We start from the raw sequence: 15,968 nt of genomic DNA, 5'->3' as shown, positions 1-15,968 counted from the left end.
TAGTTCCCCGTGCTGTACAGCAGGACCTCGAGGAGGAGACTGTATTCCATGCAGAATGAGCATCTGCATGAAGGCATGAAGCTCCTAGGGGCCTCCCTCCTTTTAGGGCATGCAAGACCCTTCACCACACCCCAAGAGCAGGTTCAAGGTGGGTAGCCCTCAGAGACCAGACAAGGAGGTCCCAGGTCTTGTATGACCTTCTAGATCACAAAGGGTTTTCCATGCTAATATCTCTAATTCTGTAGTAATATATAAAACATAGAATTTTTCTATTTAGTTTTCTTTTCTTTTCTTGTCTTTTTTTTTTTTTTTTTTTTTGCCTTTTCTAGGGCCTCTCCTGCGGCATATGGAGGTTCCCAGGCTAGGGGTCGAATTGGAGCTGTAGCCACTGACCTATGCCAGAGCCACAGCAACGTGGGATCTGAGCTGCATCTGCGACCTACGCCACAGCTCACGGCAACGCCAGATCCTCAACCCACTGAGCAAGGCCAGGGATTGAACCCGCAACTTCGTAGTTCCTAGTCGGATTCGTTAACCACTGCGCCACGATGGGAACTCCTCTATTCAATTTTCTATTTCAGATGATAATGGCTTAAAAGTTGGCTCAAGTAGTTACCATGGATATACAAATAGAAGTTAAAACCTATTCAGCATTGGCTATATGGTAGCAACTGTCCTAAGTAATTTGTAGCTATTCAATAACTGAATCCTCTTGACAACCATATGAGGTAAGTATTATCATCCTTATGCTTTCAATGAGGAAATTGAGACCTAGAGAGCTTTCTATGTGTTAGGAGATTGAACTCATATAATCTGTTTCCCACATCTTTGCTCTTAAAGACCACACCCTAATTACAAGATTATATTTAAGACATCTTCATTATGAGGATGTGTTTCTTCTGTGAGTTCATGTGAATAATGTTATTTTGACTTATTTGGAATTCCAAGCAGTAGAGAAATATCACTCATGCTTCCCTGTCATCAGCCTTACTATTATTAAAATAAAGATTTCAGGAGTTCCCATCACGGTGCAGTGGAAACGAATCCAACTAGGAGCCATGAGGTTGTGGGTTCTGTCCCTGGCCTTGCTCAGTGGCTTAAGGATCTGGCGTTGCCATGAGCTGTGGTGTAGGTTGCAGAAGAGGCTTGACTCCTGCATTGTTGTGGCTGAGGTGTAGGCGGGCAGCTACAGCTCTGATTCAACCCCTAGCCTGGGAACCTCCATATGCTGTGGGTTCGGCCGCTCCCCCCCACCATTAGCAATAAATAAATAAATAAATAAATAAATAAATAAAGTCTTTTGATTAGAAAGCCTATGTCCCTGTCTCCTAAAAAAGATTGTTTCCTCAAGGGCACCAACTGCTCTGAGCTTTAGTTTTTCATCTACAAACCGAAGATGATAATGTATTATTGTTAGATGCTTTGGGGGCAATTGATATGTACATAGCTTAGAAGGTAATATGTGAAACTGAATCTGACTCTACAGAGTAACGCATTTGCAATGATCTCACAATGCAGCCTAATGGGACTTCTACTGAGTTTTATTTGTAAAACAAAGGAGAATATATTACTTTCTCACCATGTGGATCATTTAGCTTCAAGTTTATTTATTCATTCTTTCATTGATTCTTCTTGTTTGTAAACTTGCTTTGAGCTACTTTGTTTTTGTCTCTGTTCTGGGCACTGGAGACACAATGGTGAACACTAAAAAGTCTTTCTCAGAGGCCTTTGGTCTGGTGGAAGAATCAGACACAGACATAAACAGAAATTGTAGTGTCATAGGCCAGCCATCCTGATAGGGCAATGTAAAGAATTTCATGGGAGCCCCAGTTAAGAAGGCCTAACCCAACTTAGAACTTCCAGGGAAGAATTCACAGTGAAAGGGTTGCCTCCAGATTTTGCCAGAATAAGTAATAGCAAAACTATAAAGTAGGATAGAATTGGCTACTAGAAGAGCAAGATTCTGATCTTTCTTCTCTGCTAATACACCATCAATCAGACAAGTTGGTGGAGCCATTGCCATTTCTTTCTTTCTTTTTTTCTTTCTCCAGATCCATTCTCCAGATCCACCTTCTCCAGATCCATTTCTGTAATACCTAAAAACTTGCTCTAGTTCTGTCTGGAATCTCAGAAGGCCCTGTGTACCTTCCACAAACCTGCTTTCCATTCATCAGCATCCCAGGGAGATGGCTCTTCGGTCATTTCCAGGACCTGGGCAAAGACATTCAGTCTCCTGAACGGGCTGCGAGGTCTAACCCAAATGCTGTCAGAGTTTCCCAACATCATCCTTTGAAAAGCACTTCTGGACACATGTTGGAATAAAAGGCTTTTTTTTTTTTTTTTTTTTTTAAATAAAGCAAGTGTTTTCCCATCCAAATATTCATTCAGAGGGTTTATAGCCCAATGAGGGCTCCTAAGTCAGCACATGTGTTTGGTTTATTATCAAAAAAACTATCTTAGAAATACAGGAAAAGAATTAAAAAAGAAGTTGTAATAATGTCTTCCCATACTGAGGGCTGTGGGGGTACCGGCATTGTACAATATTTCCAACAGTGCTATTACATCATCAAAGGACAAGTGGGCCTTGCTGTATCAAGAAGAGATATTTCAAGTATGTTCCCATTTCACTACTTCCACCCTGAAGCTCATAATTTCTTAAGTTCTAACTGCTTCCTGATGCTTACTTTAGATTCTTTGGGAAGTGTCTTTCTGGTCTTCCATAAAACCAAGTGTATTTAGATTCTACACTTGGTTTATGCCTGAAATTCCAAAGTGCCCTTCTATAGCCTCTTTTCCTATTCTTAAGGCCTGAATCTCATCCTGACTTCATTATGAAGCTCCATCTCTGTCCCTTGCAACTTGGCTTTATGATGATATGCCTAGGTTGTGGGCCCCAAAATGAGCAGAATAGGCTTTGTGGTCTTTGTCCGCCAGGATAGGTAAAGTTCAGCTGTGTAAATCAACAAGCACCCCCCACCCTCAGTCCCAGAAGCTATAAACAAGAAATGTTTGCTTTGTTTCAGTGCTGCATTGGGGACTCTGCTCCACTTCACCTCACTCAGACTCTGATGGCAGTGAAGCCTCTTTATGGAAACTTGTCAGTTGCATAGGGACAAGGAAAGAGAGCTCTGCAGAGGCTTGCACTGGCATTTATATGTTTTACCCAGGAAGAGACACATGACAGTGTGCTTGCAATTGATTGACTGGTAGTTTATCCATTGTCTCTCCCAACCACAAGGGAGAAAGGAAGTGCAGCCCTACCACATGCCCGTGGTGGAGAGCCATGAATATTTGGTGAACTGCACGAATAACAAGCCCAGAGCCCTTCAGACCAGGTTCAGTTGGAGGCTTTGGCAGTTACTAATGATATGTCTTACCCTGGGTGAGTGGTTTAGCAGCTTAGCTATTCTGTACCTCAGCTTCCTCTTCCATAGAGGAAGAGAATCCTTTATTCTCCATTGGCTTCTGAAAAGCAATCATTGACTATAGAACTCATCTCACAGGTCTCATTTGCCATTACGCTTTGGTCCTAAGTAGTGACATGAGTACCTCTCATTTCCCCCTTCAGAACATAGCTTGCTCTCTTGAATCGAACTCCTGTAAATTTAAGGACGCATTGGATAAAAATGAATTTACTGTCTAAGTTGTCTACGGAACTGGCGAATTGACTCTATGATCTTTGTTCATTAGGGAAGAAAGAAACATTAGAAGGGGCATGGATTGAATTTTCATTGTTAGAAACTCATCTTTTTGCTTCAGAAAAAAAAAATTGTCTCTCAGATCATAAAATGTTCCTTGTGATTCAGTTTTTGAAAGAGGATTTCATTTAGTTCATTCTTCTCAATGAAGGAGCTGTGCCTGAGTCAATGAAAGACATTGGGCACTATGGATTTGGGAATCATGTTCCAATTTCTGCTCGGTCATTTTTAATCAACACTTTACTTGCATCTGTTGCTAAAGAACAGATTGATGCACTGTTTGTTGTCAGATCGATGAGCATTACAAGCAATCAGAGTTAAGAGTTACAAAGGCTCCTGTTATTCTTCTGTAGGCATAAAACAGTCAGCTTCAAGTCAGAGTGGGGTAAATGATTCATTTTAATATTGTTGATTTAGGACCACCTGAAGAGATGCCCTTGCCGACCTACAATAAAACTGGCCTGATTAAATATTTCTCCCATCTCAAATCTTTCTGCAGCTATTCAGGCTTTTGTGTGCCAAAAGCTCCATAATTTTGTATGCATCAAAAGAACAGGCTGGGTCATAAATAGCCGTCATTAATTGAAGCTGCTTTCACACTCAGTTTGTGATTTCTCATCTCCGTAATTTAGACAATGTGTATTCTTTAACCAGATGTGAAATTTTATTGTACTTCATGGGGCTATTTAATATTGAGCTTTCATTTTAAATATATTATAGAGCTCTCTGGACTAACACTTGTCTAGCCATCTTTGCGCTGCCTATTAAGATGTATGCAACTGCAGGTGAGTTTGGTTTACTCCAACGTTAGTATATTTTGGATCATGTCCAATTAACCATATCCCTTAAATTTTGACCTCATTCTTTATAGGAGTGTTGACCAATTTGGACAACTAGGGAAAAGGGTTATCATGGCTTTTCTTTTCTCCCTCATAGCCAGAACTGAATTTTTGGTTCCAGAAGAAAAGGACCACCTCTAGGAAATTAGGAATTGTGAGAAGTTGTAGGATCAGTCTTTCATTCTCAGCTTGTTTTCCTCATGGGCCACTTATGTACATTTCATAAGCTAAGCACAGCTATGTTTAGTTTCCCCAATTCCTCAGGCTATTCAATCTTTGCCATGCTGTTTCATCCATCAGAAATGGATGTCTCCATATCGTCTTCTAACTAATTCTGAGTCATCAAAGTTGCAAAACTTAGCTCCAGCATACCCCTTCCAGAAAGCGCTTTCCAGAACTTGTTTCAATTTCCCGGTTCCATATCCTAATAGATGGCTCAGTAAACAGTACCTATCAACAATTTATGTGTCGGTTTGCTCCACTATAATGCCGGATCCTAGAAAACAGGTCCTTTGAATTGTTTAACTCTTTACAACTAATTCCTGGCCATGGCATAGACATAATAAATATTTATTGAGTGAATGAATGTTAGTTGAGTGAATGGATGGATATCATAGAAATGGCTTTATTTAAATACTATATTTATAGGAAATATTAATCACTAGCATATATGGAACACTTATTGTATGCTAAGCACTGTACTTTGCACTATATATGTTGTGATTCATTTAAAGTGCATAAAATTCCCATTTTACAGATAGGGAGACTGAGAAGCTGAAAGAAGAAGTATCTTGTCTAATCTGACAGAGATAGCCCGTGGTGCAGCCAGCATTCAAATACAGGCTAGCTTTAGAGCTAGTAAACAAAACCCCCATACTGTTATTTCTCATAGTGCAAATTTCTAATGGTCGTTAGAAAAAACAAACAGAACAAAATTCCTCTGCCTTATACTTACTTATTCCTAATGGCTGTTCTTTTTATCTCACATAGAAAATAAAGAAGTAACATGCTGCTGTATCTATTGTAGCTTTAGTAATTTCAAATTGTAAATTTGCTTTGAAAGCCCTAGTGTTTAAATATTAATCAAAGCTATGGAACCTTCCAAGCAAGTGCTGTCAGAGAAAGCTCAACATTAGTTAGATTTTTACTTGCTGACAAGTTAAAAATAAGCTTATAGTAGCTTTTCTACCTCCTGGAAATATGTTGGCCACTAAACCCATTGTGGGATTCAAAAGAAAATTTTTGGCACTCAACTTTAAAGCAAAGATATATAAAAGCCAGCAAATAAACCAAAAAGTGATTATCTTCTTTATTAAAGATTAACAAAAATAATCCTTTAATGATGTAATCTCACAATTGTTTTCAAATACAAGCAATTTCCTCTGTGTTTAGAAAAATGGACAAAATAAATACAACTCAGTATGTTTCTATGGTGGTTTTTCTAGGAATATCCTTTCATCTTTTTTGAGACTGCCAATACATTATAAAATTTATGACCAAAAAGCTTTATTAAATTGTGGAAAGTTTAAAGTTTTCACATGTATTAAAGAAATACTTTTAAACACACTGCACAGTGATACACTTGTGCTTTTCCCCAGATCATAATAGGATTTATAAACATGTTATTCTGTAGCTCAGTTTACTAGGTATAGCATTCAGGGTATGTTATTTGATTTTGGGTTGGTTATTTATACTGTCTTTGACCCCTTCTCTTCTCTGTAAAACAGAAGTAATAATATAACTTACTTCATGAAATTAAAATACTTTAAAAAAACCAGTACCCATCAAGACAAAGAGTTTAATAAGTTGCTGCTATTGTCATTATTGACTCAGGCCAGGCAGTTTCATAAATGGACAAGCATCTGAAGAATGACAAGCATCTTCCTTTAATATGTCTGGCTGTCTTCTGTGACTGCAGGTAGATATTAGTCTGCTTATGCTGCCATAACAGAAGACCACAGAGTGACTTAAACAACAGAAATGTATTTTCTTATGATTCTGAAGCCTGGGAGTCCAAGACTAAGATGCCAGCAGGGTGGGTTTCTGGATGAGTCCTCTCTCTCCAGCTTGCCTTCTTGCTACATCCTCACACGGCCTTTCCTCAGTGGGCGCAGAGCTGGTGTCCCTTCCTTTTCTTGTAAGGACCTTAGTCCCATGGGATTAGGGCCCCATCCTCATAACCACATTTAACTTTAACTACCTCCTTAAAGGCCCTGCCTCCATATGCAGTCACACTGGGGATTAGGATTTCGATGTATAAATTTGGAGGGCAAGATACACTTCAGTTCAAAACAAGATGGAACATCATTGGGTAATAATAATAAAAATCTAAATTTGAAGCCTCTTAAATGAGTCCTAGGTCAAATTATCCCCTGCTCACCCCAGTGGAGGGTTTTAAGAGGTACTCTGACTGCCATTTGAAACAAATGACTTCAGCTCCTGTTTACAGTTCCACTCATTAATATGCCTTCCTGACTCCAGCACTACATCCATAGAAACATCCATGGTATTTTCTATGGATTTTACTTTATTTTATTTCTTGTGGAGTGGGAGGGAGCTCAGCTAGTCTTTGACACCAGAGCATAAGGGATTCAGAAACTTCAGGAAAGAGGGAACAGTGGAACATTTGTCTGGGCACGCCGTCAGCTTCAAGCACGTGAAGAATGCTGTTGGAATGGCTTTGCCATCACTGGAATGGTTGTACAGCCACACATCCGTCCTTCATTTGGGTAAGTGTGAAATTCCTAAGCTTTTAAAAATAACAGCGTGACATAATAGGCTCTCATTCTAAACAAATTAAATCTCACCCACAATTAGAAGAAATAAGATTTGTATAATGATGACATTTAAAATTGAGACTGACGTGTCTCTCACCAGAAACTGGTAGTGGCTAATTTCACATTGTGCCGAAGAATCCACTTGTCAGTGAAAACCTACCTCCCTTGCTTAGATTCCCATCATTCTTTTTATGATAACTGCCCAGAGTCTCTGTTTAGTTACGATGCCAATTTGTTATTTCATATAATATTAACAAGTCATCTCATAAAATGAACAGTGAGTTAATGTTCTGAAAGTCTGCAAGTAAATACTGAATTATGGTTAACGCCTTACAGTAGTTCATTTTAGAAAACTTCCATTTCCCTTCTCAAGTCTGCCAATATTCAAAATAATTTCCATCATCTCTTTAAACCTCCAATGAAACTATTTTATTTTCTTTAATATAACTAGAAAATCTAGTTGTTCAGATTAAGTTCTGCTATGGTCTAGATAAAGTAAGTGATCTATTGGCCTTCATGATGTCTTATGGGCATTAGCTAAATTAGACACAGCAGCACTCTTTTGCTATCAATAGCAAGTCCCCGACTGGCCACCTTTTCATAAATCCTGAAGAAGAACACTATTAAAAATAATACTTCTGGTCAACAGTATAACAGCAAAGACACACAAGTGAAGTTACAGTTACCAGTAGACAAATATTACCGCATAGAAATCTAATTAACGCTAATACAGGGCTTGAGCATTATGAGTGGTAGCTGGTTTTCAGCAGTGTTTGTAGCCTGGTTTTTCACAACACGGGTGCTCTGTTCTTCCTCCTCCAGATCTCACAGACCCAAGTCAGCAGCAGAGTAGTGCCAGAAAGACTATCAGCCAGAACATTTCTGGCAGCTGGCTTTTCTGGCTGAGCCCTGGGGAAAGTGAACCTACACTCATCTCCAAGGAAAGATAAGGCGGCCCACAAGGGAGGGAATTGTGCGTGAGGAAATTCGAGCAAATGCAAGCGTGATGCTGCCCTTGGTGCAGTTTGGCCTCAAACTGTGGAGTCAGTTGTTCTCTTTCATTCTCATGTACATGACAACAAACCCAGCAATAACCGTGAACTCCTTTGGTTATTATTGGTCTGCTTTCCAGCCTGTTCCTTTTAGCACCTCTACCCATAATGGGTCTTGGTTCCAGTCTCTACCTTAAAGTTTCCTTTTCCAGGAAATCACTCACCTTCCCAGGCTTTTGAATCACTGTTTTATGACACAATAGGTGGAAAATAATGCATATGCTTTCTGACGATCTTGAAGGAATAAAAAGAGCGAGTGAGAGAAAGATGACCACGCAGGGGGATTGTCTGGCTTTGGAAAGCTCTCACCAGTTGGCAATTGTTAGAGAATGACTCAGCTGTCTGGCTCTACCTTTCAGACGGATTTAAGTGACCTGGAGACTAATCAACCACGCTAAGGCTTATTCACACATAGGCATGCCTGGATCGGCCAATCCCCACTGGGACACAGGAAGGGCAAATATCTCTGATGGCTTCAGGCAAATCCTACTCTTTTTCCCTTTGGAAATGCCATTAATTTAAACTTCCTATGAAAAGCTAAGAATGTCCAGTTATAGTCAAGCCTATAAGACTAAATAACTAAAATGCACTTATTTTAACTATATTTCTTCCCACATTCAGTGCATGTTTATTTTATTCTTTTATTAAATGTCTGCAATGTGACAGGTGCCAAGTGAGGCTTTTAAGGGTGATTTGGGAACATTTGTACTCATTTTGCAGCGAAGCAAGTGAGGCCTAGAAAAGTTAAATTGCTTTTTCCAAGACATGCTTGCTTTCTTCTGCTAGAGAAGGGCTTCTCTAATCTTCATACTTATCCTTTTCATTTTGACTATGTATTTATTCAGCAGTAGTCAACAGTATTGGTTAATTTACATGTCTTATGTACTTTTTTCTTTTATGCTGCACTCACAGCATATGGAAGTTCCTGGGCCAGGAATTGAATATGAGTCGTAGCTGTGACCTACACGTCAGCTGTGGCAACACCAGATCCTTAACCCACAGTACCACAGAGGGAACTCCTATCTCATGTACTTTTGATACAGCTCCAGTGTCTTGAGATTGAGAATAACATATGCGATGAATAACAGGGAGGAAGAATAGAAGCCAACTGGGTCTTTATGGCAACAGTTAGCCTTGAGCCAGTGCTGGGAACACTGACCTCTAGATTCTTGCTTTGCCCAAGACAATTACATGTCTTTATCGGTTATTTAAATCAGTAGCTTGGCATTTCTCCTTTGTAACAAAAACTTCCTACCTGCTAGATTAAACTAATAAAGATAGCACAATGACTGGAGAGAGTGAAATGAAAGTTTAGAAAAAAAGCCTTCCTAAAATAAAACTATGATGAACACATTCCAGTCAGAAAGGCCCGGGTGTGAAGAAGCTCTGTGTTGTGTTTATCCAATGTGTTTTATTACCAGAAATGAGAGGAGATTCATTAGAGAATTATCCTCCTTACAACACTATGTCAAGGATAGGCACTTAAAACGGTGTCAGAGAGGGTCAGCAGTGGAGGTGGTACAGACTGCAGATTCCATCGATGAGAATAAATAACTCGGGCTCAGCTAGCAGGGCATCACATGATATGACTGGCCTGCGTCTCTAATTTCCCAAGATGAAAGGAGTGGTGCAAGACCAAATTCCATTGCATTCTCCCCATCAGGCACAGTTTGTAAAAGTCCGCTTCCAAGGATACCAGCAGGAACATAAATATTAGGTTTGCTCCTTAAGGGTTAGAATGCAAAAGAGGTGGTACTGCGCATAAACACATTTGTTGCCACTAATAGAGCTAAAATATATTAAGCACTTACTATTTTCCAAGCAGTGTACTTTTCGTGTATTATCCTAGTAGAACCTCACCTCCTTGTGTGATAAGACTTACTATGCCCTTTTATGTATGGAGAACTTGTGGACTAGAGAAGTGAAACAACTCACCAAACACCGTTGAACTGGTAAATAGGATTCAGCCAGGATTTGAGCAAGGGCAGGGTGACAAGTGTATGTTAATGTCAATTATAACTATTGTGTCATTTAAAATATTCTATCTTACTTCTCCACCAAGTACATAGGTCCTCTGATGGTATATTTTTTGGTATGTTTTTGTTTAGTGTTGCTAGAACTTGAAGATCTGGGTGTCTTATCTTTGAAAGAAGATGAGAACACCTTGATCATGATTGAGGTGGGAGACAGGGTAGAATTAGGGGTAGGGCCATTGCATGGGTTTCTTCTCTCGTCTTTTCCTCATTTGCTCTCATGGGCACATGTGCTGTTTGGGCTAAAGACAAAACGTACTAACAACCAAGTTGGCCCTTCTCCTTGGTATCTGTCATGCCATCCATGGTCGTGTGGGAGGTAGAACAAAAGAAATACTTGGAATCAGATAAAACTGAGTTTAAATTCCATTCTACCACTTTCTAGCCAATTTTCGTTTTTTCCAATCTACAAAACTATGACTAAAACGCCTACTTCATAGTCTTATTGAGGGGAGTTATGTATGTTTGTGTTTGCATTTATTTATCAAGGAAAATGCTTGGAAAGAGATGAAGCAATAAGCAATATGAAACAATAAGCAATAGCTACAGCTCTTATATGTATGTTAAATTTTTATTTGTTACACTTTATATTATAAATTTTATTTATTTAGACTTTTAATATATTTACTAAATATATTTAATGATATTTATATTTAATATTAAGTATTTAGTTAATATTAATTTATATTTTATTATAACTTTTATAATACTTTACAATTATATATTTATATAAAATTATACATACACCTACAAATATGAATATAGGTAATTTACATATATAATGTATGTGTTATAATAATCTAACAGTTTTCTATTAGATATTAGTAGTTATTATTAGCTCTCTATTACTAGTTTGTTGTCTCGTTTTGACTTTCCAATCACACCAGTTTGCCCTGGTTCTTAATGATTCCTTTAGGAACTCAATGATTTTTCTTCCTTCATTTTCAGCCAAGAGGATTTATTAACCATATCATCATTTTTTGAATTGAAAAATAAGTATGTATTTTTTATCACAGTGTTTCTAAGGTCAACCAATTCATGTCTCTAGCCTGATACTATTTCCCCTTAAGAATTAACAGTGTGGCAAAGAGAAAAAAGGTTATGATGTTTATATAAAGCCAAGGCTTATGGTTCCATTAAAGAAAGTCTCTAAACCCTTCTTGTTTTCTTTCTTGGTATGGGTAACTTAGAGACACACTGGTTTGATAGGCTTAGTTTTGAAATGATGTGCTTATGGATAAAGGGCTGGACTAAATGATGGCTTAAGGGAACATCTGTCTTGAAATCCATGATTTTAATCAGTTTGGACGACTGTTCATTGTTCATAATGATCCCTATATCATTAGATATCTTAACAGTTAAATAAGACCACATGCCTGTAGCCTTTGGCACAGAACCTAGCATATAGTAAATGCTATTAAACTCTATTAATGACTAATTGTGTTTTGTCTGTTGTAGGTCTACAACTGTAGCTTTGTACTCAGTGATGATGTGTGATGAACAAATTAATACAGATTGTTTTCCTTCTATACCAGTTATTAAGCTGTTGTCTCACTCAGCTTCAAACCTGTTCTTTGCGATTCTGGGGAGAACTACACTGCTCCTTTGCCAACTGGTGTGTGTTAGGCTCCACCAATAGGGGGCCCAAGGAGGAGGAAGAGGGGGCATGCTCTTATTTGTTATTCTGATCAGTCACCCTTGAAATAGCTCTTTCGCTGGCCTTGACTGTAGATGCCAATGGCTGCAATTGGTCTTACTCTACAGTTTTTCCACACCACAGAAAGGGTCTCTTAGAAGCTCCTCAGCTACATCAGAAACAGCTACTCTGGGTCCCAGTTCCACATGCCCCCCTCCTCCAAGCTCCTGAGAAACCAGTACCAGCCAAGGAGAGCTCCTTCCACAGAACTCTGAGTCCAAATGGCAGGACTCTCTTCTAAGCACCGATATTTTCATAATATCATTCTCTTCCACCTGCTGTCTGGACTCGAGCTGTGACAGTTGCTTTCTGTGCTCATCACTTTTACGAAACTGCAGTGTCCCCCTTTTATCTTTCCTTTGTGTGATACCTGGTCAATAATTCTTTATATCAAATTCCCTCGCTAGAATAACTAGTGAGCTTGCTTTCTCCTAGCAGAATCTGACTGATAAACTTTCCCACGTCCTGCTCAGGGCATGATGTTCTAGTAGCAAACATTGTACAGGCTGGTAAAAAAAACCTTTTATTATGTGCAAGTTAACTTTATTTTGAGGGGGAACCATTACTAACTTTGTCACTTTTTATAGACATTGGTTCACTGCCACATGAAAAGCAAGGAGTGTTTACTTCCACTTAAACATTCCATAGAATGATGTTGTACCACATGTCATAGTAACTTATGGGGGGAGGTCAATTGCTGTTGTAAAAAGATTTTATATTCATGCCTCAAGATCTCCCCCAAATATGTTTTTGTGCATATAATTACAAGTATCTCTAACTCCACAAAACTAGTTTCTTCTTAGATCATATAGGGTCTTTATTATCCACACCTGGCCATTCAGATCACCAAACTTTCAGAAGAGGTTAAGTAATAGCTATTGTCTGTCAATCAGATACAATACCAAATCCATATGACTATGTAAGCACATTTATCATTTAGATAGAGATGCTCGAAGTTAAAAACCTTTTATTCTGTTTCCGAGATATTTACATTGAATTAAGACATTTAAAGTGTTTCAGAGTATATATTAGTCTAAATATCACCTTTACCTGTTCTGTGTAAGGAAGTTGAATATTTCTAATTCAGTGTATTTTCCCAACATAAATAACATGAACTACTCTAAATGTTTTACACTTATTGCAGTGCATATCTCCAGATATTAAATGGAATGAAATTATACTAAATGGTTATATCACAGTATTTGAGCATGTTATGGAACCTATATCACACAAATGAACTCACATAAATACTAACTATACTTCACTCTAAAAGAACGTCAGAGGCACACACAAAATAGAGAACAAAATTTGCCTTTTTATATATTTAAAGTATACTACCTACTTTAAACCATAGGCTGCAAACTAATTTTAAATGGTGCTCTATAAGGTTATAGAGTGTAAAGTATTTAAAATTTAGATCTGTTTTTCTAATAATTGTGAAGGTTTCATTTTCAGACCTGACAGATTGGCCACCACTTAGAACTTTGGAATATAGAAGAAAGAGTTCTCACAGGTTTGCCGTGCCCACAAATATTCTCAGGGTAGGGGAAATTGATGCTCTTCTACTTACATTGTTAAGAAAATAAAAGTGAAGGGACTTTTACTTTCTAGAAAAGATTTCACTTAAAGTTGAATTTTTAAATAAACATTTTTAAACTAACAAGTACCTTGGGCTTCCTTCTGTTATGTTCCCTATTTTCATTTGTACATTGTTTGGAGTTTATCTTTTTTGCCTGCTCCATTGTCCCCAATCCTGATTAATCCATAGTCCCTGATTTTTTTTTTCTTTTTCAATGTATTCCTGCAATAGGTCCTTGCTTTGTTAGAAACTAAAAAGTTAATGCTAATCTGGCAACAGTAACAGAGTAATGATTTCAGTGTTACAAATATGAAAGCATAGAAAATATCAGGGAGGGGGAAATTAGCCAAAAACTACCCATTTTGAGAATGACTGGCTTCAATACCATCAAATGGACTTCTCTTCTCATAAAATTCAAATAGTTAGTTCGTACTAAATAGCTCATGCGCAGAATCAGTCAAAAACAAACAAAAAAAACTCCCTCAAATAAATCTATCAAGCAAAGCTAAATTTAAGGTGGAAATTGTCACTTCATTTGCCTGAGTGAAAAGAAATTAAAGATAGGCTGGAGATTTCAACTTGATTTGATTAGTTTGAGATGTGAATCTAATGTGGTAACTCTTTGAAAAAAGATTTAAAACTAAATCTAGAGTGAAATATTAATGTTTCACACAATTAATTAATATTAATTAATTAAGGAACTATTAATGTTTCCTTAATAGGGAAATGAAAGCTGCACTATCAATTACTTTGGTTAAAAAAGCATATTTGCATTCAGGTGGGGACCAACTAAAGTACAAGTGTAATGTGAAACAGAAATTCTTTCTTATACCATAGCCCACTCAATTAATTAATTAATTTTTTAATTTATTACTTAATGAATTTTATTACATTTATAGGTGTACAACAATCGTCACAACCAAATTTTATAGCATGTCCATCCCAAACCCTCAGTATATCCCCCCACCCCCTAACCTGTCTCATTTGGAAACCATGAGTTTTTCAAAGTCTGTGAGTCAGTATCTGTTCTGCAAAGAAGTTTATTCTGTCCTTTTTTCAGATCCCACATATAAGTGATAGCATTTGATGTTGGTGTCTCATCATCTGACTGACTTCACTTAGCATGATAATTTCTAGGTCCATCCATGTTGCTAAAAATGCTGGTATTTCGTTCTTTTTAATAGCTGAGTAATATTCTATTGTGTATATGCACCACATCTTCTTTATCCACTCCTCTATTGATGGACATTTAGGTTGTTTCCACGTCTTGGCTATTGCAAATAGTGCTGCAGTGAACATTGGAGTACATGTGTCTTTGCGAGTCATGGTTTTCTCTGGATAGATGCCCAGGAGTGGGATTGCTGGATCAAATGGTAGTTCTATGTTTAGTTTTCTGAGGAATCTCTGTACTGTTTTCCACAGAAAATTACACATTTTAAATCAACTATTTCAATAAAATTTTTTTTACCAACTTAAAATCTAAAAAAAAAGAAAAAAATTTTTTGGAGTTCCTGTTGTACTCAGTGGGTTAAGGACCCAACATTGTCTCTGTGAGGATGTGGGTTCAGCCTCTGGCCTTGCTTAGTGAGTTGAGAATCCAGTGTTGCCACAAGCTGTGGCCTGTATGTATGTGTGTATACATATATTTTTTAATTCAATTTATTCATTTAAGAATATATCTATGAATTAGCAATGAGATCCTTCTGTGTAGCACTTATGATGGAGCAGGATAATGTGAGAAAAAAGAATATATACATGTGGGAGTTCCCATTGTGGCGCACTGGAAACAAATCCGACGAGGAACTATGAGGTTTTGGGTTCTATCCTTGGCCTCTCTCCATGGGTTAAGGATCCTGTGTTGCCATGACCCGTGGTGTAGGTCGCAGACGTGGCTTGGATCCAGCTTGCCCTAGCCTGGGAACCTCTGTGTGTCTCAGGTGTGTCTCTAGAAAAGACAAAAAAAAAAAAAAAAAAAAGTAAAAAAGAATATATACATGGATGTGTAACTGGCTAGCCCACTCTTAATTTAAAGTAGAGCCAGGAGTTCCCATCATGGCTCAGAGGTTAAGGAGCCTGACTAGTCTCCATGAGGACGTGGGTTAGATCCTTGGCCTCGCTCAATGGGTTAAGGATCTGGCATTGCGTGAGCTGTGGTAGAGATTGCAGATGTGGCTCAGATCCTGCGTGACTGTGGCTGAGGCATAGGCCCACAGCTATATCTTCAATTCGACCCCTAGCCTGGGAACCTCCATGTGCCATGGGTGTAGCCCTCAAAAGACAAAAATAAAAATAAA

This window comes from Sus scrofa, chromosome 7 (assembly GCF_054392235.1).
Source record: "Sus scrofa isolate SSC_HxYL_T2T_F1_AM1 chromosome 7, Sscrofa_HxYL_maternal_Yorkshire_Landrace_v2.0, whole genome shotgun sequence".
NCBI lineage: Eukaryota > Metazoa > Chordata > Mammalia > Artiodactyla > Suidae > Sus > Sus scrofa.
Note: the sequence above shows the minus strand (reverse complement) of the source record.